The sequence below is a fragment of the Medicago sativa genome, chromosome 4 (assembly GCF_051527215.1).
Source record: "Medicago sativa cultivar Bolivia chromosome 4, Bolivia_mono, whole genome shotgun sequence".
NCBI lineage: Eukaryota > Viridiplantae > Streptophyta > Magnoliopsida > Fabales > Fabaceae > Medicago > Medicago sativa.
In genome coordinates, this window is record NC_140752.1 from 31,582,776 (window position 1) to 31,605,962 (window position 23,187).

General features: G+C 36.7%; 62 non-coding genes and 4 pseudogenes across 62 annotated transcripts; all 66 read right to left on the bottom strand.

The window, feature by feature from the left end:
* Window positions 1–53: 53 nt before the first annotated feature.
* LOC146928226 (5S ribosomal RNA) lies at window positions 54–172 on the bottom strand. Its single transcript, XR_015009595.1, has one exon. It is a non-coding gene; the product is annotated as a 5S ribosomal RNA (ribosomal RNA).
* A 229-nt stretch (window positions 173–401) lies between these two features.
* On the bottom strand, window positions 402–530 carry LOC146928227 (5S ribosomal RNA; annotated as a pseudogene).
* Window positions 531–759: 229 nt separating this feature from the next.
* On the bottom strand, window positions 760–878 carry LOC146928228 (5S ribosomal RNA). Its single transcript, XR_015009596.1, has one exon. It is a non-coding gene; the product is annotated as a 5S ribosomal RNA (ribosomal RNA).
* Window positions 879–1,107: 229 nt separating this feature from the next.
* LOC146928229 (5S ribosomal RNA) lies at window positions 1,108–1,226 on the bottom strand. The gene has a single exon (XR_015009597.1). It is a non-coding gene; the product is annotated as a 5S ribosomal RNA (ribosomal RNA).
* Window positions 1,227–1,455: 229 nt separating this feature from the next.
* On the bottom strand, window positions 1,456–1,574 carry LOC146928230 (5S ribosomal RNA). The gene has a single exon (XR_015009598.1). It is a non-coding gene; the product is annotated as a 5S ribosomal RNA (ribosomal RNA).
* Window positions 1,575–1,803: 229 nt separating this feature from the next.
* On the bottom strand, window positions 1,804–1,932 carry LOC146928231 (5S ribosomal RNA; annotated as a pseudogene).
* Window positions 1,933–2,161: 229 nt separating this feature from the next.
* On the bottom strand, window positions 2,162–2,280 carry LOC146928232 (5S ribosomal RNA). The gene has a single exon (XR_015009599.1). It is a non-coding gene; the product is annotated as a 5S ribosomal RNA (ribosomal RNA).
* A 229-nt stretch (window positions 2,281–2,509) lies between these two features.
* Window positions 2,510–2,628, bottom strand: LOC146928233 (5S ribosomal RNA). Its single transcript, XR_015009600.1, has one exon. It is a non-coding gene; the product is annotated as a 5S ribosomal RNA (ribosomal RNA).
* Window positions 2,629–2,857: 229 nt separating this feature from the next.
* LOC146928234 (5S ribosomal RNA) lies at window positions 2,858–2,986 on the bottom strand (annotated as a pseudogene).
* Window positions 2,987–3,215: 229 nt separating this feature from the next.
* Window positions 3,216–3,334, bottom strand: LOC146928235 (5S ribosomal RNA). Its single transcript, XR_015009601.1, has one exon. It is a non-coding gene; the product is annotated as a 5S ribosomal RNA (ribosomal RNA).
* Window positions 3,335–3,563: 229 nt separating this feature from the next.
* On the bottom strand, window positions 3,564–3,682 carry LOC146928236 (5S ribosomal RNA). The gene has a single exon (XR_015009602.1). It is a non-coding gene; the product is annotated as a 5S ribosomal RNA (ribosomal RNA).
* A 229-nt stretch (window positions 3,683–3,911) lies between these two features.
* Window positions 3,912–4,030, bottom strand: LOC146928237 (5S ribosomal RNA). The gene has a single exon (XR_015009603.1). It is a non-coding gene; the product is annotated as a 5S ribosomal RNA (ribosomal RNA).
* A 229-nt stretch (window positions 4,031–4,259) lies between these two features.
* On the bottom strand, window positions 4,260–4,378 carry LOC146928238 (5S ribosomal RNA). Its single transcript, XR_015009605.1, has one exon. It is a non-coding gene; the product is annotated as a 5S ribosomal RNA (ribosomal RNA).
* Window positions 4,379–4,639: 261 nt separating this feature from the next.
* On the bottom strand, window positions 4,640–4,758 carry LOC146928239 (5S ribosomal RNA). The gene has a single exon (XR_015008796.1). It is a non-coding gene; the product is annotated as a 5S ribosomal RNA (ribosomal RNA).
* Window positions 4,759–4,987: 229 nt separating this feature from the next.
* Window positions 4,988–5,106, bottom strand: LOC146928240 (5S ribosomal RNA). The gene has a single exon (XR_015009606.1). It is a non-coding gene; the product is annotated as a 5S ribosomal RNA (ribosomal RNA).
* A 229-nt stretch (window positions 5,107–5,335) lies between these two features.
* Window positions 5,336–5,454, bottom strand: LOC146928241 (5S ribosomal RNA). Its single transcript, XR_015009607.1, has one exon. It is a non-coding gene; the product is annotated as a 5S ribosomal RNA (ribosomal RNA).
* A 229-nt stretch (window positions 5,455–5,683) lies between these two features.
* LOC146928242 (5S ribosomal RNA) lies at window positions 5,684–5,802 on the bottom strand. The gene has a single exon (XR_015009608.1). It is a non-coding gene; the product is annotated as a 5S ribosomal RNA (ribosomal RNA).
* Window positions 5,803–6,031: 229 nt separating this feature from the next.
* LOC146928243 (5S ribosomal RNA) lies at window positions 6,032–6,150 on the bottom strand. The gene has a single exon (XR_015009609.1). It is a non-coding gene; the product is annotated as a 5S ribosomal RNA (ribosomal RNA).
* A 229-nt stretch (window positions 6,151–6,379) lies between these two features.
* On the bottom strand, window positions 6,380–6,498 carry LOC146928244 (5S ribosomal RNA). The gene has a single exon (XR_015009610.1). It is a non-coding gene; the product is annotated as a 5S ribosomal RNA (ribosomal RNA).
* Window positions 6,499–6,727: 229 nt separating this feature from the next.
* Window positions 6,728–6,846, bottom strand: LOC146928245 (5S ribosomal RNA). Its single transcript, XR_015009611.1, has one exon. It is a non-coding gene; the product is annotated as a 5S ribosomal RNA (ribosomal RNA).
* A 229-nt stretch (window positions 6,847–7,075) lies between these two features.
* On the bottom strand, window positions 7,076–7,194 carry LOC146928246 (5S ribosomal RNA). Its single transcript, XR_015009612.1, has one exon. It is a non-coding gene; the product is annotated as a 5S ribosomal RNA (ribosomal RNA).
* Window positions 7,195–7,423: 229 nt separating this feature from the next.
* LOC146928247 (5S ribosomal RNA) lies at window positions 7,424–7,542 on the bottom strand. The gene has a single exon (XR_015009613.1). It is a non-coding gene; the product is annotated as a 5S ribosomal RNA (ribosomal RNA).
* Window positions 7,543–7,803: 261 nt separating this feature from the next.
* On the bottom strand, window positions 7,804–7,922 carry LOC146928248 (5S ribosomal RNA). The gene has a single exon (XR_015008797.1). It is a non-coding gene; the product is annotated as a 5S ribosomal RNA (ribosomal RNA).
* A 229-nt stretch (window positions 7,923–8,151) lies between these two features.
* LOC146928249 (5S ribosomal RNA) lies at window positions 8,152–8,270 on the bottom strand. Its single transcript, XR_015009614.1, has one exon. It is a non-coding gene; the product is annotated as a 5S ribosomal RNA (ribosomal RNA).
* Window positions 8,271–8,499: 229 nt separating this feature from the next.
* LOC146928250 (5S ribosomal RNA) lies at window positions 8,500–8,618 on the bottom strand. Its single transcript, XR_015008827.1, has one exon. It is a non-coding gene; the product is annotated as a 5S ribosomal RNA (ribosomal RNA).
* Window positions 8,619–8,879: 261 nt separating this feature from the next.
* Window positions 8,880–8,998, bottom strand: LOC146928251 (5S ribosomal RNA). Its single transcript, XR_015008798.1, has one exon. It is a non-coding gene; the product is annotated as a 5S ribosomal RNA (ribosomal RNA).
* Window positions 8,999–9,227: 229 nt separating this feature from the next.
* LOC146928252 (5S ribosomal RNA) lies at window positions 9,228–9,346 on the bottom strand. The gene has a single exon (XR_015009616.1). It is a non-coding gene; the product is annotated as a 5S ribosomal RNA (ribosomal RNA).
* A 229-nt stretch (window positions 9,347–9,575) lies between these two features.
* LOC146928253 (5S ribosomal RNA) lies at window positions 9,576–9,694 on the bottom strand. Its single transcript, XR_015009617.1, has one exon. It is a non-coding gene; the product is annotated as a 5S ribosomal RNA (ribosomal RNA).
* Window positions 9,695–9,923: 229 nt separating this feature from the next.
* Window positions 9,924–10,042, bottom strand: LOC146928254 (5S ribosomal RNA). The gene has a single exon (XR_015009618.1). It is a non-coding gene; the product is annotated as a 5S ribosomal RNA (ribosomal RNA).
* Window positions 10,043–10,271: 229 nt separating this feature from the next.
* Window positions 10,272–10,390, bottom strand: LOC146928255 (5S ribosomal RNA). The gene has a single exon (XR_015009619.1). It is a non-coding gene; the product is annotated as a 5S ribosomal RNA (ribosomal RNA).
* Window positions 10,391–10,619: 229 nt separating this feature from the next.
* On the bottom strand, window positions 10,620–10,738 carry LOC146928256 (5S ribosomal RNA). The gene has a single exon (XR_015009620.1). It is a non-coding gene; the product is annotated as a 5S ribosomal RNA (ribosomal RNA).
* A 261-nt stretch (window positions 10,739–10,999) lies between these two features.
* On the bottom strand, window positions 11,000–11,118 carry LOC146928257 (5S ribosomal RNA). The gene has a single exon (XR_015008799.1). It is a non-coding gene; the product is annotated as a 5S ribosomal RNA (ribosomal RNA).
* A 229-nt stretch (window positions 11,119–11,347) lies between these two features.
* Window positions 11,348–11,466, bottom strand: LOC146928258 (5S ribosomal RNA). The gene has a single exon (XR_015009621.1). It is a non-coding gene; the product is annotated as a 5S ribosomal RNA (ribosomal RNA).
* A 261-nt stretch (window positions 11,467–11,727) lies between these two features.
* On the bottom strand, window positions 11,728–11,846 carry LOC146928259 (5S ribosomal RNA). The gene has a single exon (XR_015008800.1). It is a non-coding gene; the product is annotated as a 5S ribosomal RNA (ribosomal RNA).
* A 229-nt stretch (window positions 11,847–12,075) lies between these two features.
* Window positions 12,076–12,194, bottom strand: LOC146928260 (5S ribosomal RNA). Its single transcript, XR_015009622.1, has one exon. It is a non-coding gene; the product is annotated as a 5S ribosomal RNA (ribosomal RNA).
* A 229-nt stretch (window positions 12,195–12,423) lies between these two features.
* On the bottom strand, window positions 12,424–12,542 carry LOC146928261 (5S ribosomal RNA). The gene has a single exon (XR_015009623.1). It is a non-coding gene; the product is annotated as a 5S ribosomal RNA (ribosomal RNA).
* Window positions 12,543–12,771: 229 nt separating this feature from the next.
* Window positions 12,772–12,890, bottom strand: LOC146928262 (5S ribosomal RNA). Its single transcript, XR_015009624.1, has one exon. It is a non-coding gene; the product is annotated as a 5S ribosomal RNA (ribosomal RNA).
* A 197-nt stretch (window positions 12,891–13,087) lies between these two features.
* Window positions 13,088–13,206, bottom strand: LOC146928263 (5S ribosomal RNA). Its single transcript, XR_015009625.1, has one exon. It is a non-coding gene; the product is annotated as a 5S ribosomal RNA (ribosomal RNA).
* A 261-nt stretch (window positions 13,207–13,467) lies between these two features.
* On the bottom strand, window positions 13,468–13,586 carry LOC146928264 (5S ribosomal RNA). The gene has a single exon (XR_015008801.1). It is a non-coding gene; the product is annotated as a 5S ribosomal RNA (ribosomal RNA).
* A 229-nt stretch (window positions 13,587–13,815) lies between these two features.
* Window positions 13,816–13,934, bottom strand: LOC146928265 (5S ribosomal RNA). Its single transcript, XR_015009627.1, has one exon. It is a non-coding gene; the product is annotated as a 5S ribosomal RNA (ribosomal RNA).
* Window positions 13,935–14,163: 229 nt separating this feature from the next.
* LOC146928266 (5S ribosomal RNA) lies at window positions 14,164–14,282 on the bottom strand. Its single transcript, XR_015009628.1, has one exon. It is a non-coding gene; the product is annotated as a 5S ribosomal RNA (ribosomal RNA).
* A 261-nt stretch (window positions 14,283–14,543) lies between these two features.
* Window positions 14,544–14,662, bottom strand: LOC146928267 (5S ribosomal RNA). Its single transcript, XR_015008802.1, has one exon. It is a non-coding gene; the product is annotated as a 5S ribosomal RNA (ribosomal RNA).
* Window positions 14,663–14,891: 229 nt separating this feature from the next.
* On the bottom strand, window positions 14,892–15,010 carry LOC146928268 (5S ribosomal RNA). The gene has a single exon (XR_015009629.1). It is a non-coding gene; the product is annotated as a 5S ribosomal RNA (ribosomal RNA).
* A 229-nt stretch (window positions 15,011–15,239) lies between these two features.
* Window positions 15,240–15,358, bottom strand: LOC146928269 (5S ribosomal RNA). The gene has a single exon (XR_015009630.1). It is a non-coding gene; the product is annotated as a 5S ribosomal RNA (ribosomal RNA).
* A 229-nt stretch (window positions 15,359–15,587) lies between these two features.
* Window positions 15,588–15,706, bottom strand: LOC146928270 (5S ribosomal RNA). Its single transcript, XR_015009631.1, has one exon. It is a non-coding gene; the product is annotated as a 5S ribosomal RNA (ribosomal RNA).
* Window positions 15,707–15,935: 229 nt separating this feature from the next.
* Window positions 15,936–16,054, bottom strand: LOC146928271 (5S ribosomal RNA). Its single transcript, XR_015009632.1, has one exon. It is a non-coding gene; the product is annotated as a 5S ribosomal RNA (ribosomal RNA).
* A 230-nt stretch (window positions 16,055–16,284) lies between these two features.
* Window positions 16,285–16,403, bottom strand: LOC146928272 (5S ribosomal RNA). Its single transcript, XR_015008870.1, has one exon. It is a non-coding gene; the product is annotated as a 5S ribosomal RNA (ribosomal RNA).
* Window positions 16,404–16,632: 229 nt separating this feature from the next.
* Window positions 16,633–16,751, bottom strand: LOC146928273 (5S ribosomal RNA). The gene has a single exon (XR_015008969.1). It is a non-coding gene; the product is annotated as a 5S ribosomal RNA (ribosomal RNA).
* A 229-nt stretch (window positions 16,752–16,980) lies between these two features.
* On the bottom strand, window positions 16,981–17,099 carry LOC146928274 (5S ribosomal RNA). The gene has a single exon (XR_015009633.1). It is a non-coding gene; the product is annotated as a 5S ribosomal RNA (ribosomal RNA).
* A 229-nt stretch (window positions 17,100–17,328) lies between these two features.
* LOC146928275 (5S ribosomal RNA) lies at window positions 17,329–17,447 on the bottom strand. Its single transcript, XR_015009634.1, has one exon. It is a non-coding gene; the product is annotated as a 5S ribosomal RNA (ribosomal RNA).
* A 229-nt stretch (window positions 17,448–17,676) lies between these two features.
* On the bottom strand, window positions 17,677–17,795 carry LOC146928276 (5S ribosomal RNA). Its single transcript, XR_015009635.1, has one exon. It is a non-coding gene; the product is annotated as a 5S ribosomal RNA (ribosomal RNA).
* Window positions 17,796–18,024: 229 nt separating this feature from the next.
* On the bottom strand, window positions 18,025–18,143 carry LOC146928277 (5S ribosomal RNA). Its single transcript, XR_015009636.1, has one exon. It is a non-coding gene; the product is annotated as a 5S ribosomal RNA (ribosomal RNA).
* A 229-nt stretch (window positions 18,144–18,372) lies between these two features.
* LOC146928278 (5S ribosomal RNA) lies at window positions 18,373–18,491 on the bottom strand. The gene has a single exon (XR_015009638.1). It is a non-coding gene; the product is annotated as a 5S ribosomal RNA (ribosomal RNA).
* Window positions 18,492–18,720: 229 nt separating this feature from the next.
* Window positions 18,721–18,839, bottom strand: LOC146928279 (5S ribosomal RNA). The gene has a single exon (XR_015009639.1). It is a non-coding gene; the product is annotated as a 5S ribosomal RNA (ribosomal RNA).
* Window positions 18,840–19,100: 261 nt separating this feature from the next.
* On the bottom strand, window positions 19,101–19,219 carry LOC146928280 (5S ribosomal RNA). The gene has a single exon (XR_015008901.1). It is a non-coding gene; the product is annotated as a 5S ribosomal RNA (ribosomal RNA).
* Window positions 19,220–19,448: 229 nt separating this feature from the next.
* Window positions 19,449–19,567, bottom strand: LOC146928281 (5S ribosomal RNA). Its single transcript, XR_015009640.1, has one exon. It is a non-coding gene; the product is annotated as a 5S ribosomal RNA (ribosomal RNA).
* A 229-nt stretch (window positions 19,568–19,796) lies between these two features.
* LOC146928282 (5S ribosomal RNA) lies at window positions 19,797–19,915 on the bottom strand. Its single transcript, XR_015009641.1, has one exon. It is a non-coding gene; the product is annotated as a 5S ribosomal RNA (ribosomal RNA).
* Window positions 19,916–20,176: 261 nt separating this feature from the next.
* LOC146928283 (5S ribosomal RNA) lies at window positions 20,177–20,295 on the bottom strand. Its single transcript, XR_015008902.1, has one exon. It is a non-coding gene; the product is annotated as a 5S ribosomal RNA (ribosomal RNA).
* Window positions 20,296–20,524: 229 nt separating this feature from the next.
* On the bottom strand, window positions 20,525–20,643 carry LOC146928284 (5S ribosomal RNA). Its single transcript, XR_015009642.1, has one exon. It is a non-coding gene; the product is annotated as a 5S ribosomal RNA (ribosomal RNA).
* A 229-nt stretch (window positions 20,644–20,872) lies between these two features.
* LOC146928285 (5S ribosomal RNA) lies at window positions 20,873–20,991 on the bottom strand. Its single transcript, XR_015009644.1, has one exon. It is a non-coding gene; the product is annotated as a 5S ribosomal RNA (ribosomal RNA).
* Window positions 20,992–21,220: 229 nt separating this feature from the next.
* LOC146928286 (5S ribosomal RNA) lies at window positions 21,221–21,339 on the bottom strand. The gene has a single exon (XR_015008906.1). It is a non-coding gene; the product is annotated as a 5S ribosomal RNA (ribosomal RNA).
* A 229-nt stretch (window positions 21,340–21,568) lies between these two features.
* On the bottom strand, window positions 21,569–21,687 carry LOC146928287 (5S ribosomal RNA). The gene has a single exon (XR_015009645.1). It is a non-coding gene; the product is annotated as a 5S ribosomal RNA (ribosomal RNA).
* Window positions 21,688–21,916: 229 nt separating this feature from the next.
* LOC146928288 (5S ribosomal RNA) lies at window positions 21,917–22,035 on the bottom strand. The gene has a single exon (XR_015009646.1). It is a non-coding gene; the product is annotated as a 5S ribosomal RNA (ribosomal RNA).
* Window positions 22,036–22,264: 229 nt separating this feature from the next.
* LOC146928289 (5S ribosomal RNA) lies at window positions 22,265–22,383 on the bottom strand. The gene has a single exon (XR_015009647.1). It is a non-coding gene; the product is annotated as a 5S ribosomal RNA (ribosomal RNA).
* A 229-nt stretch (window positions 22,384–22,612) lies between these two features.
* LOC146928290 (5S ribosomal RNA) lies at window positions 22,613–22,746 on the bottom strand (annotated as a pseudogene).
* A 229-nt stretch (window positions 22,747–22,975) lies between these two features.
* LOC146928291 (5S ribosomal RNA) lies at window positions 22,976–23,094 on the bottom strand. Its single transcript, XR_015009648.1, has one exon. It is a non-coding gene; the product is annotated as a 5S ribosomal RNA (ribosomal RNA).
* Window positions 23,095–23,187: the final 93 nt, after the last annotated feature.

Genomic DNA, 23,187 nt, shown 5'->3' on the forward strand with positions numbered 1-23,187 from the left:
AACACGAAATTTTGGCAAAAAGAGGTGCAAAGAACACGAAATTTTGGCAAAAAGAGGTGCAACACAAGGACTTCCCAGGAGGTCACCCATCCTAGTACTACTCTCGCCCAAGCACGCTTAACTGCGGAGTTCTGATGGGATCCGGTGCATTAGTGCTGGTATGATCGCACCTGAAAGTAAAGCGTTGTAATTGTATATATGCATTTCTAAGTTTATTTTTCATTAAAGACGTCAAATTACGCTAATTAAAGAATAGAGAGTTAGGTTGCGTTAATTAACGAAAAAAATGAAATACAATCGAAGTTTATTTTTCAAAAACGACGTAAAATTACGCTAATTAACAAAAAGAACACGAAATTTTGGCAAAAAGAGGTGCAAAGAACACGAAATTTTGGCAAAAAGAGGTGCAACACAAGGACTTCCCAGGAGGTCCCAGGAGGTCACCCATCCTAGTACTACTCTCGCCCAAGCACGCTTAACTGCGGAGTTCTGATGGGATCCGTTGCATTAGTGCTGGTATGATCGCACCTGAAAGTAAAGCGTTGTAATTGTATATATGCATTTCTAAGTTTATTTTTCATTAAAGACGTCAAATTACGCTAATTAAAGAATAGAGAGTTAGGTTGCGTTAATTAACGAAAAAAATGAAATACAATCGAAGTTTATTTTTCAAAAACGACGTAAAATTACGCTAATTAACAAAAAGAACACGAAATTTTGGCAAAAAGAGGTGCAAAGAACACGAAATTTTGGCAAAAAGAGGTGCAACACAAGGACTTCCCAGGAGGTCACCCATCCTAGTACTACTCTCGCCCAAGCACGCTTAACTGCGGAGTTCTGATGGGATCCGGTGCATTAGTGCTGGTATGATCGCACCTGAAAGTAAAGCGTTGTAATTGTATATATGCATTTCTAAGTTTATTTTTCATTAAAGACGTCAAATTACGCTAATTAAAGAATAGAGAGTTAGGTTGCGTTAATTAACGAAAAAAATGAAATACAATCGAAGTTTATTTTTCAAAAACGACGTAAAATTACGCTAATTAACAAAAAGAACACGAAATTTTGGCAAAAAGAGGTGCAAAGAACACGAAATTTTGGCAAAAAGAGGTGCAACACAAGGACTTCCCAGGAGGTCACCCATCCTAGTACTACTCTCGCCCAAGCACGCTTAACTGCGGAGTTCTGATGGGATCCGGTGCATTAGTGCTGGTATGATCGCACCTGAAAGTAAAGCGTTGTAATTGTATATATGCATTTCTAAGTTTATTTTTCATTAAAGACGTCAAATTACGCTAATTAAAGAATAGAGTGTTAGGTTGCGTTAATTAACGAAAAAAATGAAATACAATCGAAGTTTATTTTTCAAAAACGACGTAAAATTACGCTAATTAACAAAAAGAACACGAAATTTTGGCAAAAAGAGGTGCAAAGAACACGAAATTTTGGCAAAAAGAGGTGCAACACAAGGACTTCCCAGGAGGTCACCCATCCTAGTACTACTCTCGCCCAAGCACGCTTAACTGCGGAGTTCTGATGGGATCCGGTGCATTAGTGCTGGTATGATCGCACCTGAAAGTAAAGCGTTGTAATTGTATATATGCATTTCTAAGTTTATTTTTCATTAAAGACGTCAAATTACGCTAATTAAAGAATAGAGAGTTAGGTTGCGTTAATTAACGAAAAAAATGAAATACAATCGAAGTTTATTTTTCAAAAACGACGTAAAATTACGCTAATTAACAAAAAGAACACGAAATTTTGGCAAAAAGAGGTGCAAAGAACACGAAATTTTGGCAAAAAGAGGTGCAACACATGGACTTCCCAGGAGGTCCCAGGAGGTCACCCATCCTAGTACTACTCTCGCCCAAGCACGCTTAACTGCGGAGTTCTGATGGGATCCGGTGCATTAGTGCTGGTATGATCGCACCTGAAAGTAAAGCGTTGTAATTGTATATATGCATTTCTAAGTTTATTTTTCATTAAAGACGTCAAATTACGCTAATTAAAGAATAGAGAGTTAGGTTGCGTTAATTAACGAAAAAAATGAAATACAATCGAAGTTTATTTTTCAAAAACGACGTAAAATTACGCTAATTAACAAAAAGAACACGAAATTTTGGCAAAAAGAGGTGCAAAGAACATGAAATTTTGGCAAAAAGAGGTGCAACACAAGGACTTCCCAGGAGGTCACCCATCCTAGTACTACTCTCGCCCAAGCACGCTTAACTGCGGAGTTCTGATGGGATCCGGTGCATTAGTGCTGGTATGATCGCACCTGAAAGTAAAGCGTTGTAATTGTATATATGCATTTCTAAGTTTATTTTTCATTAAAGACGTCAAATTACGCTAATTAAAGAATAGAGAGTTAGGTTGCGTTAATTAACGAAAAAAATGAAATACAATCGAAGTTTATTTTTCAAAAACGACGTAAAATTACGCTAATTAACAAAAAGAACACGAAATTTTGGCAAAAAGAGGTGCAAAGAACACGAAATTTTGGCAAAAAGAGGTGCAACACAAGGACTTCCCAGGAGGTCACCCATCCTAGTACTACTCTCGCCCAAGCACGCTTAACTGCGGAGTTCTGATGGGATCCGGTGCATTAGTGCTGGTATGATCGCACCTGAAAGTAAAGCGTTGTAATTGTATATATGCATTTCTAAGTTTATTTTTCATTAAAGACGTCAAATTACGCTAATTAAAGAATAGAGAGTTAGGTTGCGTTAATTAACGAAAAAAATGAAATACAATCGAAGTTTATTTTTCAAAAACGACGTAAAATTACGCTAATTAACAAAAAGAACACGAAATTTTGGCAAAAAGAGGTGCAAAGAACACGAAATTTTGGCAAAAAGAGGTGCAACACAAGGACTTCCCAGGAGGTCCCAGGAGGTCACCCATCCTAGTACTACTCTCGCCCAAGCACGCTTAACTGCGGAGTTCTGATGGGATCCGTTGCATTAGTGCTGGTATGATCGCACCTGAAAGTAAAGCGTTGTAATTGTATATATGCATTTCTAAGTTTATTTTTCATTAAAGACGTCAAATTACGCTAATTAAAGAATAGAGAGTTAGGTTGCGTTAATTAACGAAAAAAATGAAATACAATCGAAGTTTATTTTTCAAAAACGACGTAAAATTACGCTAATTAACAAAAAGAACACGAAATTTTGGCAAAAAGAGGTGCAAAGAACACGAAATTTTGGCAAAAAGAGGTGCAACACAAGGACTTCCCAGGAGGTCACCCATCCTAGTACTACTCTCGCCCAAGCACGCTTAACTGCGGAGTTCTGATGGGATCCGGTGCATTAGTGCTGGTATGATCGCACCTGAAAGTAAAGCGTTGTAATTGTATATATGCATTTCTAAGTTTATTTTTCATTAAAGACGTCAAATTACGCTAATTAAAGAATAGAGAGTTAGGTTGCGTTAATTAACGAAAAAAATGAAATACAATCGAAGTTTATTTTTCAAAAACGACGTAAAATTACGCTAATTAACAAAAAGAACACGAAATTTTGGCAAAAAGAGGTGCAAAGAACACGAAATTTTGGCAAAAAGAGGTGCAACACAAGGACTTCCCAGGAGGTCACCCATCCTAGTACTACTCTCGCCCAAGCACGCTTAACTGCGGAGTTCTGATGGGATCCGGTGCATTAGTGCTGGTATGATCGCACCTGAAAGTAAAGCGTTGTAATTGTATATATGCATTTCTAAGTTTATTTTTCATTAAAGACGTCAAATTACGCTAATTAAAGAATAGAGAGTTAGGTTGCGTTAATTAACGAAAAAAATGAAATACAATCGAAGTTTATTTTTCAAAAACGACGTAAAATTACGCTAATTAACAAAAAGAACACGAAATTTTGGCAAAAAGAGGTGCAAAGAACACGAAATTTTGGCAAAAAGAGGTGCAACACAAGGACTTCCCAGGAGGTCACCCATCCTAGTACTACTCTCGCCCAAGCACGCTTAACTGCGGAGTTCTGATGGGATCCGGTGCATTAGTGCTGGTATGATCGCACCTGAAAGTAAAGCGTTGTAATTGTATATATGCATTTCTAAGTTTATTTTTCATTAAAGACGTCAAATTACGCTAATTAAAGAATAGAGAGTTAGGTTGCGTTAATTAACGAAAAAAATGAAATACAATCGAAGTTTATTTTTCAAAAACGACGTAAAATTACGCTAATTAACAAAAAGAACACGAAATTTTGGCAAAAAGAGGTGCAAAGAACACGAAATTTTGGCAAAAAGAGGTGCAACACAAGGACTTCCCAGGAGGTCACCCATCCTAGTACTACTCTCGCCCAAGCACGCTTAACTGCGGAGTTCTGATGGGATCCGGTGCATTAGTGCTGGTATGATCGCACCTGAAAGTAAAGCGTTGTAATTGTATATATGCATTTCTAAGTTTATTTTTCATTAAAGACGTCAAATTACGCTAATTAAAGAATAGAGAGTTAGGTTGCGTTAATTAACGAAAAAAATGAAATACAATCGAAGTTTATTTTTCAAAAACGACGTAAAATTACTCTAATTAACAAAAATAACACGAAATTTTGGCAAAAAGAGGTGCAAAGAACACGAAATTTTGGCAAAAAGAGGTGCAAAGAACACGAAATTTTGGCAAAAAGAGGTGCAACACAAGGACTTCCCAGGAGGTCACCCATCCTAGTACTACTCTCGCCCAAGCACGCTTAACTACGGAGTTCTGATGGGATCCGGTGCATTAGTGCTGGTATGATCGCACCTGAAAGTAAAGCGTTGTAATTGTATATATGCATTTCTAAGTTTATTTTTCATTAAAGACGTCAAATTATGCTAATTAAAGAATAGAGTGTTAGGTTGCGTTAATTAACGAAAAAAATGAAATACAATCGAAGTTTATTTTTCAAAAACGACGTAAAATTACGCTAATTAACAAAAAGAACACGAAATTTTGGCAAAAAGAGGTGCAAAGAACACGAAATTTTGGCAAAAAGAGGTGCAACACAAGGACTTCCCAGGAGGTCACCCATCCTAGTACTACTCTCGCCCAAGCACGCTTAACTGCGGAGTTCTGATGGGATCCGGTGCATTAGTGCTGGTATGATCGCACCTGAAAGTAAAGCGTTGTAATTGTATATATGCATTTCTAAGTTTATTTTTCATTAAAGACGTCAAATTACGCTAATTAAAGAATAGAGAGTTAGGTTGCGTTAATTAACGAAAAAAATGAAATACAATCGAAGTTTATTTTTCAAAAACGACGTAAAATTACGCTAATTAACAAAAAGAACACGAAATTTTGGCAAAAAGAGGTGCAAAGAACACGAAATTTTGGCAAAAAGAGGTGCAACACAAGGACTTCCCAGGAGGTCACCCATCCTAGTACTACTCTCGCCCAAGCACGCTTAACTGCGGAGTTCTGATGGGATCCGGTGCATTAGTGCTGGTATGATCGCACCTGAAAGTAAAGCGTTGTAATTGTATATATGCATTTCTAAGTTTATTTTTCATTAAAGACGTCAAATTACGCTAATTAAAGAATAGAGAGTTAGGTTGCGTTAATTAACGAAAAAAATGAAATACAATCGAAGTTTATTTTTCAAAAACGACGTAAAATTACGCTAATTAACAAAAAGAACACGAAATTTTGGCAAAAAGAGGTGCAAAGAACACGAAATTTTGGCAAAAAGAGGTGCAACACAAGGACTTCCCAGGAGGTCACCCATCCTAGTACTACTCTCGCCCAAGCACGCTTAACTGCGGAGTTCTGATGGGATCCGGTGCATTAGTGCTGGTATGATCGCACCTGAAAGTAAAGCGTTGTAATTGTATATATGCATTTCTAAGTTTATTTTTCATTAAAGACGTCAAATTACGCTAATTAAAGAATAGAGAGTTAGGTTGCGTTAATTAACGAAAAAAATGAAATACAATCGAAGTTTATTTTTCAAAAACGACGTAAAATTACGCTAATTAACAAAAAGAACACGAAATTTTGGCAAAAAGAGGTGCAAAGAACACGAAATTTTGGCAAAAAGAGGTGCAACACAAGGACTTCCCAGGAGGTCACCCATCCTAGTACTACTCTCGCCCAAGCACGCTTAACTGCGGAGTTCTGATGGGATCCGGTGCATTAGTGCTGGTATGATCGCACCTGAAAGTAAAGCGTTGTAATTGTATATATGCATTTCTAAGTTTATTTTTCATTAAAGACGTCAAATTACGCTAATTAAAGAATAGAGAGTTAGGTTGCGTTAATTAACGAAAAAAATGAAATACAATCGAAGTTTATTTTTCAAAAACGACGTAAAATTACGCTAATTAACAAAAAGAACACGAAATTTTGGCAAAAAGAGGTGCAAAGAACACGAAATTTTGGCAAAAAGAGGTGCAACACAAGGACTTCCCAGGAGGTCACCCATCCTAGTACTACTCTCGCCCAAGCACGCTTAACTGCGGAGTTCTGATGGGATCCGGTGCATTAGTGCTGGTATGATCGCACCTGAAAGTAAAGCGTTGTAATTGTATATATGCATTTCTAAGTTTATTTTTCATTAAAGACGTCAAATTACGCTAATTAAAGAATAGAGAGTTAGGTTGCGTTAATTAACGAAAAAAATGAAATACAATCGAAGTTTATTTTTCAAAAACGACGTAAAATTACGCTAATTAACAAAAAGAACACGAAATTTTGGCAAAAAGAGGTGCAAAGAACACGAAATTTTGGCAAAAAGAGGTGCAACACAAGGACTTCCCAGGAGGTCACCCATCCTAGTACTACTCTCGCCCAAGCACGCTTAACTGCGGAGTTCTGATGGGATCCGGTGCATTAGTGCTGGTATGATCGCACCTGAAAGTAAAGCGTTGTAATTGTATATATGCATTTCTAAGTTTATTTTTCATTAAAGACGTCAAATTACGCTAATTAAAGAATAGAGAGTTAGGTTGCGTTAATTAACGAAAAAAATGAAATACAATCGAAGTTTATTTTTCAAAAACGACGTAAAATTACGCTAATTAACAAAAAGAACACGAAATTTTGGCAAAAAGAGGTGCAAAGAACACGAAATTTTGGCAAAAAGAGGTGCAACACAAGGACTTCCCAGGAGGTCACCCATCCTAGTACTACTCTCGCCCAAGCACGCTTAACTGCGGAGTTCTGATGGGATCCGGTGCATTAGTGCTGGTATGATCGCACCTGAAAGTAAAGCGTTGTAATTGTATATATGCATTTCTAAGTTTATTTTTCATTAAAGACGTCAAATTACGCTAATTAAAGAATAGAGAGTTAGGTTGCGTTAATTAACGAAAAAAATGAAATACAATCGAAGTTTATTTTTCAAAAACGACGTAAAATTACGCTAATTAACAAAAAGAACACGAAATTTTGGCAAAAAGAGGTGCAAAGAACACGAAATTTTGGCAAAAAGAGGTGCAACACAAGGACTTCCCAGGAGGTCACCCATCCTAGTACTACTCTCGCCCAAGCACGCTTAACTGCGGAGTTCTGATGGGATCCGGTGCATTAGTGCTGGTATGATCGCACCTGAAAGTAAAGCGTTGTAATTGTATATATGCATTTCTAAGTTTATTTTTCATTAAAGACGTCAAATTACGCTAATTAAAGAATAGAGAGTTAGGTTGCGTTAATTAACGAAAAAAATGAAATACAATCGAAGTTTATTTTTCAAAAACGACGTAAAATTACTCTAATTAACAAAAAGAACACGAAATTTTGGCAAAAAGAGGTGCAAAGAACACGAAATTTTGGCAAAAAGAGGTGCAAAGAACACGAAATTTTGGCAAAAAGAGGTGCAACACAAGGACTTCCCAGGAGGTCACCCATCCTAGTACTACTCTCGCCCAAGCACGCTTAACTACGGAGTTCTGATGGGATCCGGTGCATTAGTGCTGGTATGATCGCACCTGAAAGTAAAGCGTTGTAATTGTATATATGCATTTCTAAGTTTATTTTTCATTAAAGACGTCAAATTACGCTAATTAAAGAATAGAGAGTTAGGTTGCGTTAATTAACGAAAAAAATGAAATACAATCGAAGTTTATTTTTCAAAAACGACGTAAAATTACGCTAATTAACAAAAAGAACACGAAATTTTGGCAAAAAGAGGTGCAAAGAACACGAAATTTTGGCAAAAAGAGGTGCAACACAAGGACTTCCCAGGAGGTCACCCATCCTAGTACTACTCTCGCCCAAGCACGCTTAACTGCGGAGTTCTGATGGGATCCGGTGCATTAGTGCTGGTATGATCGCACCTGAAAGTAAAGCGTTGTAATTGTATATATGCATTTCTAAGTTTATTTTTCATTAAAGACGTCAAATTACGCTAATTAAAGAATAGAGAGTTAGGTTGCGTTAATTAACGAAAAAAATGAAATACAATCGAAGTTTATTTTTCAAAAACGACGTAAAATTACGCTAATTAACAAAAAGAACACGAAATTTTGGCAAAAAGAGGTGCAAAGAACACGAAATTTTGGCAAAAAGAGGTGCAACACAAGGACTTCCCAGGAGGTCACCCATCCTAGTACTACTCTCGCCCAAGCACGCTTAACTGCGGAGTTCTAATGGGATCCGGTGCATTAGTGCTGGTATGATCGCACCTGAAAGTAAAGCGTTGTAATTGTATATATGCATTTCTAAGTTTATTTTTCATTAAAGACGTCAAATTACGCTAATTAAAGAATAGAGAGTTAGGTTGCGTTAATTAACGAAAAAAATGAAATACAATCGAAGTTTATTTTTCAAAAACGACGTAAAATTACTCTAATTAACAAAAATAACACGAAATTTTGGCAAAAAGAGGTGCAAAGAACACGAAATTTTGGCAAAAAGAGGTGCAAAGAACACGAAATTTTGGCAAAAAGAGGTGCAACACAAGGACTTCCCAGGAGGTCACCCATCCTAGTACTACTCTCGCCCAAGCACGCTTAACTACGGAGTTCTGATGGGATCCGGTGCATTAGTGCTGGTATGATCGCACCTGAAAGTAAAGCGTTGTAATTGTATATATGCATTTCTAAGTTTATTTTTCATTAAAGACGTCAAATTATGCTAATTAAAGAATAGAGTGTTAGGTTGCGTTAATTAACGAAAAAAATGAAATACAATCGAAGTTTATTTTTCAAAAACGACGTAAAATTACGCTAATTAACAAAAAGAACACGAAATTTTGGCAAAAAGAGGTGCAAAGAACACGAAATTTTGGCAAAAAGAGGTGCAACACAAGGACTTCCCAGGAGGTCACCCATCCTAGTACTACTCTCGCCCAAGCACGCTTAACTGCGGAGTTCTGATGGGATCCGGTGCATTAGTGCTGGTATGATCGCACCTGAAAGTAAAGCGTTGTAATTGTATATATGCATTTCTAAGTTTATTTTTCATTAAAGACGTCAAATTACGCTAATTAAAGAATAGAGAGTTAGGTTGCGTTAATTAACGAAAAAAATGAAATACAATCGAAGTTTATTTTTCAAAAACGACGTAAAATTACGCTAATTAACAAAAAGAACACGAAATTTTGGCAAAAAGAGGTGCAAAGAACACGAAATTTTGGCAAAAAGAGGTGCAACACAAGGACTTCCCAGGAGGTCACCCATCCTAGTACTACTCTCGCCCAAGCACGCTTAACTGCGGAGTTCTGATGGGATCCGGTGCATTAGTGCTGGTATGATCGCACCTGAAAGTAAAGCGTTGTAATTGTATATATGCATTTCTAAGTTTATTTTTCATTAAAGACGTCAAATTACGCTAATTAAAGAATAGAGAGTTAGGTTGCGTTAATTAACGAAAAAAATGAAATACAATCGAAGTTTATTTTTCAAAAACGACGTAAAATTACGCTAATTAACAAAAAGAACACGAAATTTTGGCAAAAAGAGGTGCAAAGAACACGAAATTTTGGCAAAAAGAGGTGCAACACAAGGACTTCCCAGGAGGTCACCCATCCTAGTACTACTCTCGCCCAAGCACGCTTAACTGCGGAGTTCTGATGGGATCCGGTGCATTAGTGCTGGTATGATCGCACCTGAAAGTAAAGCGTTGTAATTGTATATATGCATTTCTAAGTTTATTTTTCATTAAAGACGTCAAATTACGCTAATTAAAGAATAGAGAGTTAGGTTGCGTTAATTAACGAAAAAAATGAAATACAATCGAAGTTTATTTTTCAAAAACGACGTAAAATTACGCTAATTAACAAAAAGAACACGAAATTTTGGCAAAAAGAGGTGCAAAGAACACGAAATTTTGGCAAAAAGAGGTGCAACACAAGGACTTCCCAGGAGGTCACCCATCCTAGTACTACTCTCGCCCAAGCACGCTTAACTGCGGAGTTCTGATGGGATCCGGTGCATTAGTGCTGGTATGATCGCACCTGAAAGTAAAGCGTTGTAATTGTATATATGCATTTCTAAGTTTATTTTTCATTAAAGACGTCAAATTACGCTAATTAAAGAATAGAGAGTTAGGTTGCGTTAATTAACGAAAAAAATGAAATACAATCGAAGTTTATTTTTCAAAAACGACGTAAAATTACGCTAATTAACAAAAAGAACACGAAATTTTGGCAAAAAGAGGTGCAAAGAACACGAAATTTTGGCAAAAAGAGGTGCAACACAAGGACTTCCCAGGAGGTCACCCATCCTAGTACTACTCTCGCCCAAGCACGCTTAACTGCGGAGTTCTGATGGGATCCGGTGCATTAGTGCTGGTATGATCGCACCTGAAAGTAAAGCGTTGTAATTGTATATATGCATTTCTAAGTTTATTTTTCATTAAAGACGTCAAATTACGCTAATTAAAGAATAGAGAGTTAGGTTGCGTTAATTAACGAAAAAAATGAAATACAATCGAAGTTTATTTTTCAAAAACGACGTAAAATTACTCTAATTAACAAAAAGAACACGAAATTTTGGCAAAAAGAGGTGCAAAGAACACGAAATTTTGGCAAAAAGAGGTGCAAAGAACACGAAATTTTGGCAAAAAGAGGTGCAACACAAGGACTTCCCAGGAGGTCACCCATCCTAGTACTACTCTCGCCCAAGCACGCTTAACTACGGAGTTCTGATGGGATCCGGTGCATTAGTGCTGGTATGATCGCACCTGAAAGTAAAGCGTTGTAATTGTATATATGCATTTCTAAGTTTATTTTTCATTAAAGACGTCAAATTACGCTAATTAAAGAATAGAGAGTTAGGTTGCGTTAATTAACGAAAAAAATGAAATACAATCGAAGTTTATTTTTCAAAAACGACGTAAAATTACGCTAATTAACAAAAAGAACACGAAATTTTGGCAAAAAGAGGTGCAAAGAACACGAAATTTTGGCAAAAAGAGGTGCAACACAAGGACTTCCCAGGAGGTCACCCATCCTAGTACTACTCTCGCCCAAGCACGCTTAACTGCGGAGTTCTGATGGGATCCGGTGCATTAGTGCTGGTATGATCGCACCTGAAAGTAAAGCGTTGTAATTGTATATATGCATTTCTAAGTTTATTTTTCATTAAAGACGTCAAATTACGCTAATTAAAGAATAGAGAGTTAGGTTGCGTTAATTAACGAAAAAAATGAAATACAATCGAAGTTTATTTTTCAAAAACGACGTAAAATTACTCTAATTAACAAAAATAACACGAAATTTTGGCAAAAAGAGGTGCAAAGAACACGAAATTTTGGCAAAAAGAGGTGCAAAGAACACGAAATTTTGGCAAAAAGAGGTGCAACACAAGGACTTCCCAGGAGGTCACCCATCCTAGTACTACTCTCGCCCAAGCACGCTTAACTACGGAGTTCTGATGGGATCCGGTGCATTAGTGCTGGTATGATCGCACCTGAAAGTAAAGCGTTGTAATTGTATATATGCATTTCTAAGTTTATTTTTCATTAAAGACGTCAAATTATGCTAATTAAAGAATAGAGTGTTAGGTTGCGTTAATTAACGAAAAAAATGAAATACAATCGAAGTTTATTTTTCAAAAACGACGTAAAATTACGCTAATTAACAAAAAGAACACGAAATTTTGGCAAAAAGAGGTGCAAAGAACACGAAATTTTGGCAAAAAGAGGTGCAACACAAGGACTTCCCAGGAGGTCACCCATCCTAGTACTACTCTCGCCCAAGCACGCTTAACTGCGGAGTTCTGATGGGATCCGGTGCATTAGTGCTGGTATGATCGCACCTGAAAGTAAAGCGTTGTAATTGTATATATGCATTTCTAAGTTTATTTTTCATTAAAGACGTCAAATTACGCTAATTAAAGAATAGAGAGTTAGGTTGCGTTAATTAACGAAAAAAATGAAATACAATCGAAGTTTATTTTTCAAAAACGACGTAAAATTACGCTAATTAACAAAAAGAACACGAAATTTTGGCAAAAAGAGGTGCAAAGAACACGAAATTTTGGCAAAAAGAGGTGCAACACAAGGACTTCCCAGGAGGTCACCCATCCTAGTACTACTCTCGCCCAAGCACGCTTAACTGCGGAGTTCTGATGGGATCCGGTGCATTAGTGCTGGTATGATCGCACCTGAAAGTAAAGCGTTGTAATTGTATATATGCATTTCTAAGTTTATTTTTCATTAAAGACGTCAAATTACGCTAATTAAAGAATAGAGAGTTAGGTTGCGTTAATTAACGAAAAAAATGAAATACAATCGAAGTTTATTTTTCAAAAACGACGTAAAATTACGCTAATTAACAAAAAGAACACGAAATTTTGGCAAAAAGAGGTGCAAAGAACACGAAATTTTGGCAAAAAGAGGTGCAACACAAGGACTTCCCAGGAGGTCACCCATCCTAGTACTACTCTCGCCCAAGCACGCTTAACTGCGGAGTTCTGATGGGATCCGGTGCATTAGTGCTGGTATGATCGCACCTGAAAGTAAAGCGTTGTAATTGTATATATGCATTTCTAAGTTTATTTTTCATTAAAGACGTCAAATTACGCTAATTAAAGAATAGAGAGTTAGGTTGCGTTAATTAACGAAAAAAATGAAATACAATCGAAGTTTATTTTTCAAAAACGACGTAAAATTACGCTAATTAACAAAAAGAACACGAAATTTTGGCAAAAAGAGGTGCAACACAAGGACTTCCCAGGAGGTCACCCATCCTAGTACTACTCTCGCCCAAGCACGCTTAACTGCGGAGTTCTGATGGGATCCGGTGCATTAGTGCTGGTATGATCGCACCTGAAAGTAAAGCGTTGTAATTGTATATATGCATTTCTAAGTTTATTTTTCATTAAAGACGTCAAATTACGCTAATTAAAGAATAGAGAGTTAGGTTGCGTTAATTAACGAAAAAAATGAAATACAATCGAAGTTTATTTTTCAAAAACGACGTAAAATTACTCTAATTAACAAAAAGAACACGAAATTTTGGCAAAAAGAGGTGCAAAGAACACGAAATTTTGGCAAAAAGAGGTGCAAAGAACACGAAATTTTGGCAAAAAGAGGTGCAACACAAGGACTTCCCAGGAGGTCACCCATCCTAGTACTACTCTCGCCCAAGCACGCTTAACTACGGAGTTCTGATGGGATCCGGTGCATTAGTGCTGGTATGATCGCACCTGAAAGTAAAGCGTTGTAATTGTATATATGCATTTCTAAGTTTATTTTTCATTAAAGACGTCAAATTACGCTAATTAAAGAATAGAGAGTTAGGTTGCGTTAATTAACGAAAAAAATGAAATACAGTCGAAGTTTATTTTTCAAAAACGACGTAAAATTACGCTAATTAACAAAAAGAACACGAAATTTTGGCAAAAAGAGGTGCAAAGAACACGAAATTTTGGCAAAAAGAGGTGCAACACAAGGACTTCCCAGGAGGTCACCCATCCTAGTACTACTCTCGCCCAAGCACGCTTAACTGCGGAGTTCTGATGGGATCCGGTGCATTAGTGCTGGTATGATCGCACCTTAAAGTAAAGCGTTGTAATTGTATATATGCATTTCTAAGTTTATTTTTCATTAAAGACGTCAAATTACGCTAATTAAAGAATAGAGAGTTAGGTTGCGTTAATTAACGAAAAAAATGAAATACAATCGAAGTTTATTTTTCAAAAACGACGTAAAATTACGCTAATTAACAAAAAGAACACGAAATTTTGGCAAAAAGAGGTGCAAAGAACACGAAATTTTGGCAAAAAGAGGTGCAACACAAGGACTTCCCAGGAGGTCACCCATCCTAGTACTACTCTCGCCCAAGCACGCTTAACTGCGGAGTTCTGATGGGATCCGGTGCATTAGTGCTGGTATGATCGCACCTGAAAGTAAAGCGTTGTAATTGTATATATGCATTTCTAAGTTTATTTTTCATTAAAGACGTCAAATTACGCTAATTAAAGAATAGAGAGTTAGGTTGCGTTAATTAACGAAAAAAATGAAATACAATCGAAGTTTATTTTTCATAAACGACGTAAAATTACTCTAATTAACAAAAATAACACGAAATTTTGGCAAAAAGAGGTGCAAAGAACACGAAATTTTGGCAAAAAGAGGTGCAAAGAACACGAAATTTTGGCAAAAAGAGGTGCAACACAAGGACTTCCCAGGAGGTCACCCATCCTAGTACTACTCTCGCCCAAGCACGCTTAACTACGGAGTTCTGATGGGATCCGGTGCATTAGTGCTGGTATGATCGCACCTGAAAGTAAAGCGTTGTAATTGTATATATGCATTTCTAAGTTTATTTTTCATTAAAGACGTCAAATTATGCTAATTAAAGAATAGAGTGTTAGGTTGCGTTAATTAACGAAAAAAATGAAATACAATCGAAGTTTATTTTTCAAAAACGACGTAAAATTACGCTAATTAACAAAAAGAACACGAAATTTTGGCAAAAAGAGGTGCAAAGAACACGAAATTTTGGCAAAAAGAGGTGCAACACAAGGACTTCCCAGGAGGTCACCCATCCTAGTACTACTCTCGCCCAAGCACGCTTAACTGCGGAGTTCTGATGGGATCCGGTGCATTAGTGCTGGTATGATCGCACCTGAAAGTAAAGCGTTGTAATTGTATATATGCATTTCTAAGTTTATTTTTCATTAAAGACGTCAAATTACGCTAATTAAAGAATAGAGAGTTAGGTTGCGTTAATTAACGAAAAAAATGAAATACAATCGAAGTTTATTTTTCAAAAACGACGTAAAATTACGCTAATTAACAAAAAGAACACGAAATTTTGGCAAAAAGAGGTGCAAAGAACACGAAATTTTGGCAAAAAGAGGTGCAACACAAGGACTTCCCAGGAGGTCACCCATCCTAGTACTACTCTCGCCCAAGCACGCTTAACTGCGGAGTTCTGATGGGATCCGGTGCATTAGTGCTGGTATGATCGCACCTGAAAGTAAAGCGTTGTAATTGTATATATGCATTTCTAAGTTTATTTTTCATTAAAGACGTCAAATTACGCTAATTAAAGAATAGAGAGTTAGGTTGCGTTAATTAACGAAAAAAATGAAATACAATCGAAGTTTATTTTTCAAAAACGACGTAAAATTACGCTAATTAACAAAAAGAACACGAAATTTTGGCAAAAAGAGGTGCAAAGAACACGAAATTTTGGCAAAAAGAGGTGCAACACAAGGACTTCCCAGGAGGTCACCCATCCTAGTACTACTCTCGCCCAAGCACGCTTAACTGCGGAGTTCTGATGGGATCCGGTGCATTAGTGCTGGTATGATCGCACCTGAAAGTAAAGCGTTGTAATTGTATATATGCATTTCTAAGTTTATTTTTCATTAAAGACGTCAAATTACGCTAATTAAAGAATAGAGAGTTAGGTTGCGTTAATTAACGAAAAAAATGAAATTCAATCGAAGTTTATTTTTCAAAAACGACGTAAAATTACGCTAATTAACAAAAAGAACACGAAATTTTGGCAAAAAGAGGTGCAAAGAACACGAAATTTTGGCAAAAAGAGGTGCAACACAAGGACTTCCCAGGAGGTCACCCATCCTAGTACTACTCTCGCCCAAGCACGCTTAACTGCGGAGTTCTGATGGGATCCGGTGCATTAGTGCTGGTATGATCGCACCTGAAAGTAAAGCGTTGTAATTGTATATATGCATTTCTAAGTTTATTTTTCATTAAAGACGTCAAATTACGCTAATTAAAGAATAGAGAGTTAGGTTGCGTTAATTAACGAAAAAAAATGAAATACAATCGAAGTTTATTTTTCAAAAACGACGTAAAATTACGCTAATTAACAAAAAGAACACGAAATTTTGGCAAAAAGAGGTGCAAAGAACACGAAATTTTGGCAAAAAGAGGTGCAACACAAGGACTTCCCAGGAGGTCACCCATCCTAGTACTACTCTCGCCCAAGCACGCTTAACTGCAGAGTTCTGATGGGATCCGGTGCATTAGTGCTGGTATGATCGCACCTGAAAGTAAAGCGTTGTAATTGTATATATGCATTTCTAAGTTTATTTTTCATTAAAGACGTCAAATTACGCTAATTAAAGAATAGAGTGTTAGGTTGCGTTAATTAACGAAAAAAATGAAATACAATCGAAGTTTATTTTTCAAAAACGACGTAAAATTACGCTAATTAACAAAAAGAACACGAAATTTTGGCAAAAAGAGGTGCAAAGAACACGAAATTTTGGCAAAAAGAGGTGCAACACAAGGACTTCCCAGGAGGTCACCCATCCTAGTACTACTCTCGCCCAAGCACGCTTAACTGCGGAGTTCTGATGGGATCCAGTGCATTAGTGCTGGTATGATCGCACGTGAAAGTAAAGCGTTGTAATTGTATATATGCATTTCTAAGTTTATTTTTCATTAAAGACGTCAAATTACGCTAATTAAAGAATAGAGAGTTAGGTTGCGTTAATTAACGAAAAAAATGAAATACAATCGAAGTTTATTTTTCAAAAACGACGTAAAATTACGCTAATTAACAAAAAGAACACGAAATTTTGGCAAAAAGAGGTGCAAAGAACACGAAATTTTGGCAAAAAGAGGTGCAACACAAGGACTTCCCAGGAGGTCACCCATCCTAGTACTACTCTCGCCCAAGCACGCTTAACTGCGGAGTTCTGATGGGATCCGGTGCATTAGTGCTGGTATGATCGCACCTGAAAGTAAAGCGTTGTAATTGTATATATGCATTTCTAAGTTTATTTTTCATTAAAGACGTCAAATTACGCTAATTAAAGAATAGAGAGTTAGGTTGCGTTAATTAACGAAAAAAATGAAATACAATCGAAGTTTATTTTTCAAAAACGACGTAAAATTACGCTAATTAACAAAAAGAACACGAAATTTTGGCAAAAAGAGGTGCAAAGAACACGAAATTTTGGCAAAAAGAGGTGCAACACAAGGACTTCCCAGGAGGTCACCCATCCTAGTACTACTCTCGCCCAAGCACGCTTAACTGCGGAGTTCTGATGGGATCCGGTGCATTAGTGCTGGTATGATCGCACCTGAAAGTAAAGCGTTGTAATTGTATATATGCATTTCTAAGTTTATTTTTCATTAAAGACGTCAAATTACGCTAATTAAAGAATAGAGTGTTAGGTTGCGTTAATTAACGAAAAAAATGAAATACAATCGAAGTTTATTTTTCAAAAACGACGTAAAATTACGCTAATTAACAAAAAGAACACGAAATTTTGGCAAAAAGAGGTGCAAAGAACACGAAATTTTGGCAAAAAGAGGTGCAACACAAGGACTTCCCAGGAGGTCACCCATCCTAGTACTACTCTCGCCCAAGCACGCTTAACTGCGGAGTTCTGATGGGATCCGGTGCATTAGTGCTGGTATGATCGCACCTGAAAGTAAAGCGTTGTAATTGTATATATGCATTTCTAAGTTTATTTTTCATTAAAGACGTCAAATTACGCTAATTAAAGAATAGAGAGTTAGGTTGCGTTAATTAACGAAAAAAATGAAATACAATCGAAGTTTATTTTTCAAAAACGACGTAAAATTACGCTAATTAACAAAAAGAACACGAAATTTTGGCAAAAAGAGGTGCAAAGAACACGAAATTTTGGCAAAAAGAGGTGCAACACAAGGACTTCCCAGGAGGTCACCCATCCTAGTACTACTCTCGCCCAAGCACGCTTAACTGCGGAGTTCTGATGGGATCCGGTGCATTAGTGCTGGTATGATCGCACCTGAAAGTAAAGCGTTGTAATTGTATATATGCATTTCTAAGTTTATTTTTCATTAAAGACGTCAAATTACGCTAATTAAAGAATAGAGAGTTAGGTTGCGTTAATTAACGAAAAAAATGAAATACAATCGAAGTTTATTTTTCAAAAACGACGTAAAATTACGCTAATTAACAAAAAGAACACGAAATTTTGGCAAAAAGAGGTGCAAAGAACACGAAATTTTGGCAAAAAGAGGTGCAACACAAGGACTTCCCAGGAGGTCACCCATCCTAGTACTACTCTCGCCCAAGCACGCTTAACTGCGGAGTTCTGATGGGATCCGGTGCATTAGTGCTGGTATGATCGCACCTGAAAGTAAAGCGTTGTAATTGTATATATGCATTTCTAAGTTTATTTTTCATTAAAGACGTCAAATTACGCTAATTAAAGAATAGAGAGTTAGGTTGCGTTAATTAACGAAAAAAATGAAATACAATCGAAGTTTATTTTTCAAAAACGACGTAAAATTACGCTAATTAACAAAAAGAACACGAAATTTTGGCAAAAAGAGGTGCAAAGAACACGAAATTTTGGCAAAAAGAGGTGCAACACAAGGACTTCCCAGGAGGTCACCCATCCTAGTACTACTCTCGCCCAAGCACGCTTAACTGCGGAGTTCTGATGGGATCCGGTGCATTAGTGCTGGTATGATCGCACCTGAAAGTAAAGCGTTGTAATTGTATATATGCATTTCTAAGTTTATTTTTCATTAAAGACGTCAAATTACGCTAATTAAAGAATAGAGAGTTAGGTTGCGTTAATTAACGAAAAAAATGAAATACAATCGAAGTTTATTTTTCAAAAACGACGTAAAATTACGCTAATTAACAAAAAGAACACGAAATTTTGGCAAAAAGAGGTGCAAAGAACACGAAATTTTGGCAAAAAGAGGTGCAAAGAACACGAAATTTTGGCAAAAAGAGGTGCAACACAAGGACTTCCCAGGAGGTCACCCATCCTAGTACTACTCTCGCCCAAGCACGCTTAACTACGGAGTTCTGATGGGATCCGGTGCATTAGTGCTGGTATGATCGCTCCTGAAAGTAAAGCGTTATAATTGTATATATGCATTTCTAAGTTTATTTTTCATTAAAGACGTCAAATTACGCTAATTAAAGAATAGAGTGTTAGGTTACGTTAATTAACGAAAAAAATGAAATACAATCGAAGTTTATTTTTCAAAAACGACGTAAAATTACGCTAATTAACAAAAAGAACACGAAATTTTGGCAAAAAGAGGTGCAAAGAACACGAAATTTTGGCAAAAAGAGGTGCAACACAAGGACTTCCCAGGAGGTCACCCATCCTAGTACTACTCTCGCCCAAGCACGCTTAACTGCGGAGTTCTGATGGGATCCGGTGCATTAGTGCTGGTATGATCGCACCTGAAAGTAAAGCGTTGTAATTGTATATATGCATTTCTAAGTTTATTTTTCATTAAAGACGTCAAATTACGCTAATTAAAGAATAGAGTGTTAGGTTGCGTTAATTAACGAAAAAAATGAAATACAATCGAAGTTTATTTTTCAAAAACGACGTAAAATTACGCTAATTAACAAAAAGAACACGAAATTTTGGCAAAAAGAGGTGCAAAGAACACGAAATTTTGGCAAAAAGAGGTGCAACACAAGGACTTCCCAGGAGGTCACCCATCCTAGTACTACTCTCGCCCAAGCACGCTTAACTGCGGAGTTCTGATGGGATCCGGTGCATTAGTGCTGGTATGATCGCACCTGAAAGTAAAGCGTTGTAATTGTATATATGCATTTCTAAGTTTATTTTTCATTAAAGACGTCAAATTACGCTAATTAAAGAATAGAGTGTTAGGTTGCGTTAATTAACGAAAAAAATGAAATACAATCGAAGTTTATTTTTCAAAAACGACGTAAAATTACGCTAATTAACAAAAAGAACACGAAATTTTGGCAAAAAGAGGTGCAAAGAACACGAAATTTTGGCAAAAAGAGGTGCAAAGAACACGAAATTTTGGCAAAAAGAGGTGCAACACAAGGACTTCCCAGGAGGTCACCCATCCTAGTACTACTCTCGCCCAAGCACGCTTAACTACGGAGTTCTGATGGGATCCGGTGCATTAGTGCTGGTATGATCGCTCCTGAAAGTAAAGCGTTGTAATTGTATATATGCATTTCTAAGTTTATTTTTCATTAAAGACGTCAAATTACGCTAATTAAAGAATAGAGTGTTAGGTTACGTTAATTAACGAAAAAAATGAAATACAATCGAAGTTTATTTTTCAAAAACGACGTAAAATTACGCTAATTAACAAAAAGAACACGAAATTTTGGCAAAAAGAGGTGCAAAGAACACGAAATTTTGGCAAAAAGAGGTGCAACACAAGGACTTCCCAGGAGGTCACCCATCCTAGTACTACTCTCGCCCAAGCACGCTTAACTGCGGAGTTCTGATGGGATCCGGTGCATTAGTGCTGGTATGATCGCACCTGAAAGTAAAGCGTTGTAATTGTATATATGCATTTCTAAGTTTATTTTTCATTAAAGACGTCAAATTACGCTAATTAAAGAATAGAGTGTTAGGTTGCGTTAATTAACGAAAAAAATGAAATACAATCGAAGTTTATTTTTCAAAAACGACGTAAAATTACGCTAATTAACAAAAAGAACACGAAATTTTGGCAAAAAGAGGTGCAAAGAACACTAAATTTTGGCAAAAAGAGGTGCAACACAAGGACTTCCCAGGAGGTCACCCATCCTAGTACTACTCTCGCCCAAGCACGCTTAACTGCGGAGTTCTGATGGGATCCGGTGCATTAGTGCTGGTATGATCGCACCTGAAAGTAAAGCGTTGTAATTGTATATATGCATTTCTAAGTTTATTTTTCATTAAAGACGTCAAATTACGCTAATTAAAGAATAGAGTGTTAGGTTGCGTTAATTAACGAAAAAAATGAAATACAATCGAAGTTTATTTTTCAAAAACGACGTAAAATTACGCTAATTAACAAAAAGAACACGAAATTTTGGCAAAAAGAGGTGCAAAGAACACGAAATTTTGGCAAAAAGAGGTGCAACACAAGGACTTCCCAGGAGGTCACCCATCCTAGTACTACTCTCGCCCAAGCACGCTTAACTGCGGAGTTCTGATGGGATCTGGTGCATTAGTGCTGGTATGATCGCACCTGAAAGTAAAGCGTTGTAATTGTATATATGCATTTCTAAGTTTATTTTTCATTAAAGACGTCAAATTACGCTAATTAAAGAATAGAGAGTTAGGTTGCGTTAATTAACGAAAAAAATGAAATACAATCGAAGTTTATTTTTCAAAAACGACGTAAAATTACGCTAATTAACAAAAAGAACACGAAATTTTGGCAAAAAGAGGTGCAAAGAACACGAAATTTTGGCAAAAAGAGGTGCAACACAAGGACTTCCCAGGAGGTCACCCATCCTAGTACTACTCTCGCCCAAGCACGCTTAACTGCGGAGTTCTGATGGGATCCGGTGCATTAGTGCTGGTATGATCGCACCTGAAAGTAAAGCGTTGTAATTGTATATATGCATTTCTAAGTTTATTTTTCATTAAAGACGTCAAATTACGCTAATTAAAGAATAGAGAGTTAGGTTGCGTTAATTAACGAAAAAAATGAAATACAATCGAAGTTTATTTTTCAAAAACGACGTAAAATTACGCTAATTAACAAAAAGAACACGAAATTTTGGCAAAAAGAGGTGCAAAGAACACGAAATTTTGGCAAAAAGAGGTGCAACACAAGGACTTCCCAGGAGGTCACCCATCCTAGTACTACTCTCGCCCAAGCACGCTTAACTGCGGAGTTCTGATGGGATCCGGTGCATTAGTGCTGGTATGATCGCACCTGAAAGTAAAGCGTTGTAATTGTATATATGCATTTCTAAGTTTATTTTTCATTAAAGACGTCAAATTACGCTAATTAAAGAATAGAGAGTTAGGTTGCGTTAATTAACGAAAAAAATGAAATACAATCGAAGTTTATTTTTCAAAAACGACGTAAAATTACGCTAATTAACAAAAAGAACACGAAATTTTGGCAAAAAGAGGTGCAAAGAACACGAAATTTTGGCAAAAAGAGGTGCAACACAAGGACTTCCCAGGAGGTCACCCATCCTAGTACTACTCTCGCCCAAGCACGCTTAACTGCGGAGTTCTGATGGGATCCGGTGCATTAGTGCTGGTATGATCGCACCTGAAAGTAAAGCGTTGTAATTGTATATATGCATTTCTAAGTTTATTTTTCATTAAAGACGTCAAATTACGCTAATTAAAGAATAGAGAGTTAGGTTGCGTTAATTAACGAAAAAAATGAAATACAATCGAAGTTTATTTTTCAAAAACGACGTAAAATTACGCTAATTAACAAAAAGAACACGAAATTTTGGCAAAAAGAGGTGCAAAGAACACGAAATTTTGGCAAAAAGAGGTGCAACACAAGGACTTCCCAGGAGGTCACCCATCCTAGTACTACTCTCGCCCAAGCACGCTTAACTGCGGAACGCTTAACTGCGGAGTTCTGATGGGATCCGGTGCATTAGTGCTGGTATGATCGCACCTGAAAGTAAAGCGTTGTAATTGTATATATGCATTTCTAAGTTTATTTTTCATTAAAGACGTCAAATTACGCTAATTAAAGAATAGAGTGTTAGGTTGCGTTAATTAACGAAAAAAATGAAATACAATCGAAGTTTATTTTTCAAAAACGACGTAAAATTACGCTAATTAACAAAAAGAACACGAAATTTTGGCAAAAAGAGGTGCAAAGAACACGAAATTTTGGCAAAAAGAGGTGCAACACAAGGACTTCCCAGGAGGTCACCCATCCTAGTACTACTCTCGCCCAAGCACGCTTAACTGCGGAGTTCTGATGGGATCCGGTGCATTAGTGCTGGTATGATCGCACCTGAAAGTAAAGCGTTGTAATTGTATATATGCATTTCTAAGTTTATTTTTCATTAAAGACGTCAAATTACGCTAATTAAAGAATAGAGTGTTAGG